The sequence below is a fragment of the Xenopus tropicalis genome, chromosome 7 (genome assembly GCF_000004195.4).
Source record: "Xenopus tropicalis strain Nigerian chromosome 7, UCB_Xtro_10.0, whole genome shotgun sequence".
In the NCBI taxonomy this organism is placed as follows: domain Eukaryota; kingdom Metazoa; phylum Chordata; class Amphibia; order Anura; family Pipidae; genus Xenopus; species Xenopus tropicalis.
The window spans coordinates 5,651,815-5,659,344 of record NC_030683.2 but is presented as its reverse complement, the minus strand read 5'-3'; positions in this window follow the sequence as shown (position 1 = coordinate 5,659,344).

Genomic DNA, 7,530 nt, shown 5'->3' with positions numbered 1-7,530 from the left:
ATACACAGAGAATATTCCCCTGCATATTAAATGTATTCCCTGCTCAGATACAGTTATTACCCACCAGCCACAGATATATACAGTATATTCCCTGATACAGAACCAGATAACACTCGTATACAGTGCGCGACTCGGCGTGTCTGGGGACCTCCGGGGCTCCTGCCTAGAGACCCCCCCAACCCCAGTTGCCAGGTGGGGAGGGGGAGTTGTTATCATAAACTTGATGTACAGGCAGATAGGCAGGCTTTTTAGGGCAGGGAAGGGGCTATAAAATCATGTTTTTATATAATCTATATCAGTGCTGATCCAACTTCTGTTTGTAACGAGGGCCGCGAATTTTTCCGACCTACGTGAGTGGAGGGGCCCGATAAATGGAGGCCCCCCCAAGTTTACCCACTCCCCTTTTTTGAAACCGCACCCACTGTGAAAACCACACCCATGTTATCACACCATTAACCCATATTAAATGGTTGTAGACAGCAAAAACCTGCCATACTTCTGCCTGCCCTACCCTGCCTGTGTGTTGCCAAAACTCTTGCCTTCCCTACCCTGCCTGTGTGTGCCATACTCTGCCTTCCCTACCCTGCCTGTGTGTGCCATACTCTGCCTGCCCTACCTGGCCTTGTGTGCCATACTCTGCCTTGCCCTACCCTGCCTGTGTGTGCCATACTCTGCCTGCCCTTACCCTGCCTGTGTGTGCCATACTCTGCCTCCCTACCCTGCCTTTGAGTGTGCCATACTCTGCCTTCCCTACCCTGCCTGCATTGTGCCATACTTTCACTGTGTGTGCCATTCTTGGCTGGTTTGTGCCAAACTTGGCCTGTGTGTGCCATACTCTGCCTGCCCTACTCTGCCTGTGTGTGCCATACTCTGCCTTCCCTACCCTGCCTGTGTGTGCAGGGTTTGGGAGATGATTAGATGGCATTTAACCAATGAACAAAGCTGAATACTGATATACTGTATATTCTCTCTTTAGCCCCCGATACTGTATATTTCCTCCTCAGCCCCAGATACTGTATATCCCTAGATACTGTATATTCCCAGATACTGTATATTCTCTTTTTAGCCCCAGATACTGTATATTCCCAGATACTGTTCCCGTATATATCTCGGTTAGCCGAACTGTATATTCCCAGATACTGTATATTCCAGAACTGTATATTCTCTTTTTAGCCCCAGATACTGTATATCCTAGATACTGTATATTCCAGATACGTATATTCCTTTTTAGCCCCAGATACTGTATATTCCCAGATACTGTATATTCCCAGATACTGTATTCCAGATACGTATATCCCAGATACTGTATATTTCCCAGATACTGTAATTCCAAGATACTGATATACCCTAGATACGTATATTCCAGATACTGTATATTTCCCAGATACTGTATATTCCAAGATACTGTATATTCTCTTTTTAGCCCCAGATACTGTATATCCCTAGATACTGTATATTCCCAGATACTGTATATTCTCTTTTTAGCCCCAGATACTGTATATTCCCAGATACTGTATATTCCAAGATACTGTATATTCTCTTTTTAGCCCCAGATACTGTATATCCCTAGATACTGTATATTCCCAGATACTGTATATTCTCTTTTTAGCCCCAGATACTGTATATTCCCAGATACTGTATATTCCCAGATACTGTATATTCCAAGATACTGTATATCCCTAGATACTGTATATTCCCAGATACTGTATATTCCCAGATACTGTATATCCCTAGATACTGTATATTCCAAGATACTGTATATTCTCTTTTTAGCCCCAGATACTGTATATTCTCGGTTTAGCCCCAGATACTGTATATTCCCAGATACTGTATATTCCCAGATACTGTATATTCCAAGATACTGTATATTCTCGGTTTAGCCCCAGATACTGTATATTCTCGGTTTAGCCCCAGATACTGTATATTCCCAGATACTGTATATTCCCAGATACTGTATATTCCCAGATACTGTATATTCTCGGTTTAGCCCCAGATACTTTATATTCCCAGATACTGTATATTCCAAGATACTGTATATTCTCGGTTTAGCCCCAGATACTGTATATTCCCAGATACTGTATATTCCAAGATACTGTATATTCTCGGTTTAGCCCCAGATACTGTATATTCTCTTTTTAGCCCCAGATATTGTATATTTCTTCCTCATTTTCAAATACACAGAGAATATTCCCCTGATATATAAATGTATTCCCTGCTCAGTACAGTTATTACCCACGCAGCCACAGATATATACAGTATATTCCCTATACAGAACCAGATACACACTGTATACAGTGTCGGACTCGGGTGTCTGGGGACCTCCGGGGCTGCTGCCTAGAGACCCCCCCACCCCAGTTGCCCAGTGGGGAGGGGGAGTTGTTATCATAAACTGATTACAGGCAGATAGGAGGCTTTTTAGGGCAGGGAAGGGGGCTATAAAATCATGTTTTTATATAATCTATATCAGTGCTGTCCAACTTCTGTTGTACCGAGGGCCGGAATTTTTCCGACCTACGTGGTGGAGGGCCGATAATGGAAGCCAGTTTTGACCACTCCCCTTTTTGAAACCGCACCCACTTGAAACCACACCCATGTTATCACATGACCATACCCATATTAATGGTTGTAGTACAGCAAAAACCTGCCATACTCTGCCTGCCCTACCCTGCCTGTGTGTGCCAAACTCTGCCTTCCCTACCCTGCCTGTGTGTGCCATACTCTGCCTTCCCTACCCTGCCTGTGTGTGCCATACTCTGCCTGCCCTACCCTGCCTGTGTGTGCCATACTCTGCCTGCCCTACCCTGCCTGTGTGTGCCATACTCTGCCTGCCCTACCCTGCCTGTGTGTGCCATACTCTGCCTGCCCTACCCTGCCTTTGAGTGTGCCATACTCTGCCTTCCCTACCCTGCCTGCATGTGCCATACTTTCACTGTGTGTGCCATTCTTGGCTGGTTTGTGCCAAACTTGGCCTGTGTGTGCCATACTCTGCCTGCCCTACTCTGCCTGTGTGTGCCATACTCTGCCTTCCCTACCCTGCCTGTGTGTGCCATACTCTGCCTGCCCTACTCTGCCTGTGTGTGCCATACTCTGCCTGCCCTACTCTGCCTGTGTGTGCCATACTCTGCCTGCCCTACTCTGCCTGTGTGTGCCATACTCTGCCTTCCCTACCCTGCCTGTGTGTGCCATACTCTGCCTGCCCTACTCTGCCTGTGTGTGCCATACTCTGCCTTCCCTACCCTGCCTGTGTGTGCCATACTCTGCTTGCCCTATGCTCACACACAGGCAGCCTACAGTGACACAATGCTGGCACTGCTCCTACAGTCTGCACAATAACTATATATTAAAAAACTTTTTAATTGCAGTACCACCTCAGTATATGTTCTTTTTGTAGTGTGCAGGGATTATTTGTGGGTTTCTACTGCTCCTGAGGTGTGAAGAAGTGAACAATGGGGGTGATTACAGCCTGAGCCTGAGGTGTGAACACTGCAGGGGGTGAACAATGCAGAGATTAAAAGGTGTGAACAACACAGGGGATTACATATTTAAACAATACAGCCTGATTACAGCCTGAATCTGAGGTGAGAACCATACAGGGGGGCAGTTAATCACAGTACTGATACCATTTAAAGCTTACAAAAAGGTAAGCCATCAAAGCAGCCAGACAGGTGGGGGGCCACACAGAGGGGGGTCGCGGGCCGCCAGTTGGACAGCACTGATCTATATATAGATACAGTATATATATATATATTATAATAAATAAATGTCAGTTGCCCCCATTCTGTGAATGAGAAACCACCAGTTGCCCGTGAGGTTCTGCTGCATGAACTCCTGCAAAGATATCTGCCCCGGGAATGGCCTGTTACCCACCCACACAAAGGCCCCTATTCATGTGCCATAGAGAGAAAATTAGCCAATGGTGAAGTTACAGTGAAATGATTGGTTGGATGGGCTGGCCCGTGGTGAGTTCCTTGGGGTGCAGACCCGGACCCTGACAGTCACTATTTATTGGGCTGGGGGGGCTGTTTGTGCCTCTGGGTACTGGGAATGCCAGGGGGGCTGTAAGGTGCCACAGACAGTCACTATTTATTGGGCTGGGGGGGCTGTTTGTGCCTCTGGGTACTGGGAATGCCAGGGGGGCTGTAAGGTGCCCACAGACAGTCACTATTTATTGGGCTGGGGGGGCTGTTTGTGCCTCTGGGTACTGGGAATGCCAGGGGGCTGTAAGGTGCCACAGACAGTCACTATTTATTGGGCTGGGGGGGCTGTTTGTGCCTCTGGGTACTGGGAATGCCAGGGGGGTTGTAAGGTGCCACAGACAGTCACTATTTATTGGGCTGGGGGGGCTGTTTGTGCCTCAGGGTACTGGGAATGCCAGGGGGCTGTAAGGTGCCACAGACAGTCACTATTTATTGGGCTGGGGGGGCTGTTTGTGCCTCTGGGTACTGGGAATGCCAGGGGGGCTGTAAGGTGCCACAGACAGTCACTATTTATTGGGCTGGGGGGGCTGTTTGTGCCTCTGGGTACTGGGAATGCCAGGGGGGTTGTAAGGTGCCACAGACAGTCACTATTTATTGGGCTGGGGGGGCTGTTTGTGCCTCTGGGTACTGGGAATGCCAGGGGGGTTGTAAGGTGCCACAGACAGTCACTATTTATTGGGCTGGGGGGGCTGTTTGTGCCTCAGGGTACTGGGAATGCCAGGGGGGCTGTAAGGTGCCACAGACAGTCAATATTTATTGGGCTGGGGGGGCTGTTTGTGCCTCTGGGTACTGGGAATGCCAGGGGGGCTGTAAGGTGCCACAGACAGTCACTATTTATTGGGCTGGGGGGGCTGTTTGTGCCTCAGGGTACTGGGAATGCCAGGGGGCTGTAAGGTGCCACAGGCAGTCACTATTTATTGGGCTGGGGGGGGCTGTTTGTGCCTCTGGGTACTGGGAATGCCAGGGGGGCTGTAAGGTGCCACAGACAGTCACTATTTATTGGGCTGGGGGGGCTGTTTGTGCCTCTGGGTACTGGGAATGCCAGGGGGGCTGTAAGGTGCCACAGACAGTCACTATTTATTGGGCTGGGGGGGGGCTGTTTGTGCCTCTGGGTACTGGGAATGCCAGGGGGCTGTAAGGTGCCACAGACAGTCACTATTTATTGGGCTGGGGGGGGCTGTTTGTGCCTCTGGGTACTGGGAATGCCAGGGGGGCTGTAAGGTGCCACAGACAGTCACTATTATTGGGCTGGGGGGGGGCTGTTTGTGCCTCTGGGTACTGGGAATGCAGGGGGGGCTGTAAGGTGCCACAGGACAGTCACTATTTATTGGGCTGGGGGGGGGCTGTTTGTGCCTCTGGGTACTGGGAATGCCAGGGGGGCTGTAAGGTGCCACAGACAGTCACTATTTATTGGGCGGGGGGGGGGCTGTTTGTGCCTCTGGGGTACTGGGAATGCCAGGGGGGCTTGGTAAGGTGCCACAGACAGACACTATGTTATTGGGCTGGGGGGGGCTGTTTGTGCCTCTGGGTACTGGGAATGCCTGGGGGGCTGTAAGGTGCCACAGACAGTCACTATTTATTGGGCTGGGGGGGGGGGGCTGTTTGTGCCTCTGGGTACTGGGAATGCCTGGGGGGCTGTAAGGTGCCACAGACAATCACTATTTATTGGGCTGGGGGCTGTTGTGCCACTGGGTACTGGAATGCCAGGGGGCTGTAAGGTGCCACAGACAGTCACTATTTATTGGGCTGGGGGGGGGGGCTGTTTTGTGCCTCTGGGTACTGGGAATGCCGGGGGGGCTGTAAGGTGCCACAGACAGTCACTATTTATTGGGCTGGGGGGGGCTGTTTGTGCCTCTGGGTACTGGGAATGCCTGGGGGGCTGTATGGTGCCACAGACAGTCACTATTGAGCTAGGGGGGCTGTTTGTGCCTCTGGGTACTGGGGAATGCCGGGGGGGCTGTAAGGTGCCACAGACAGTCACTATTTATTGGGCTGGGGGGCTGTTTGTGCCTCTGGGTACTGGGAATGCCAGGGGGGCTTGTAAGTGCCACAGACAGTCACTATTTATTGGGCTGGGGGGGGGGGCCTGTTTTGTTCCTCTGGGTACTGGAATGCCAGGGGGGGCTGTAAGGTGCCACAGACAGTCACTATTTATTGGGCTGGGGGGCTGTTTGTGCCTCTGGGTACTGGAATGCCAGGGGGGCTGTAAGTGCCACAGACAGTCACTATTTATTGGGGCTGGGGGGGCTGTTTGTGCCTCTGGGTACTGGGAATGCCATGGGGGCTGTAAGGTGCCACAGACAGTCACTATTTATGGGGCTGGGGGGGCTGTTTGTGCCTCTGGGTACTGGGAATGCCAGGGGGGCTGTAAGGTGCCACAGACAGTCACTATTTATTGGGCTGGGGGGCTGTTTGTGCCTCTGGGTACTGGAATGCCATGGGGGCTGTAAGGTGCCACAGACAGTCACTATTTATTGGGCTACTGGGAATGCCAGGGGGGCTGTAAGGTGCCACAGACAGTCACTATTTATTGGGCTGGGGGGGGGCTGTTTGTGCCTCTGGGTACTGGGAATGCCAGGGGGGCTGTAAGGTGCCACAGACAGTCACTATTTATTGGGCTGGGGGGGGGCTGTTTGTGCCTCTGGGTACTGGGAATGCCAGGGGGGCTGTAAGGTGCCACAGACAGTCACTATTTATTGGGCTGGGGGGGGGCTGTTTGTGCCTCTGGGTACTGGGAATGCCAGGGGGGCTGTAAGGTGCCACAGACAGTCACTATTTATTGGGCTGGGGGGGGGGGCTGTTTGTGCCTCTGGGTACTGGGAATGCCAGGGGGGCTGTAAGGTGCCACAGACAGTCACTATTTATTGGGCTGGGGGGGGGGGGCTGTTTGTGCCTCTGGGTACTGGGAATGCCAGGGGGGCTGTAAGGTGCCACAGACAGTCACTATTTATTGGGCTGGGGGGGCTGTTTGTGCCTCTGGGTACTGGGAATGCCAGGGGGGCTGTAAGGTGCCACAGACAGTCACTATTTATTGGGCTGGGGGGGGCTGTTTGTGCCTCTGGTACTGGGAATGCCAGGGGGGCTGTAAGGTGCCACAGACAGTCACTATTTATTGGGCTGGGGGGGGCTGTTTGTGCCTCTGGGTACTGGGAATGCCAGGGGGGCTGTAAGGTGCCACAGACAGTCACTATTTATTGGGCTGGGGGGGGGGCTGTTTGTGCCTCTGGGTACTGGGAATGCCAGGGGGGCTGTAAGGTGCCACAGACAGTCACTATTTATTGGGCTGGGGGGGGGGGCTGTTTGTGCCTCTGGTACTGGGAATGCCAGGGGGGCTGTAAGGTGCCACAGACAGTCACTATTTATTGGGCTGGGGGGGCTGTTTGTGCCTCTGGGTACTGGGAATGCCAGGGGGGCTGTAAGGTGCCACAGACAGTCACTATTTATTGGGCTGTGGGGGGCTGTTTGTGCCTCTGGGTACTGGGAATGCCAGGGGGGGCTGTAAGGTGCCACAGACAGTCACTATTTATTGGGCTGGGGGGCTGTTTGTGCCTCT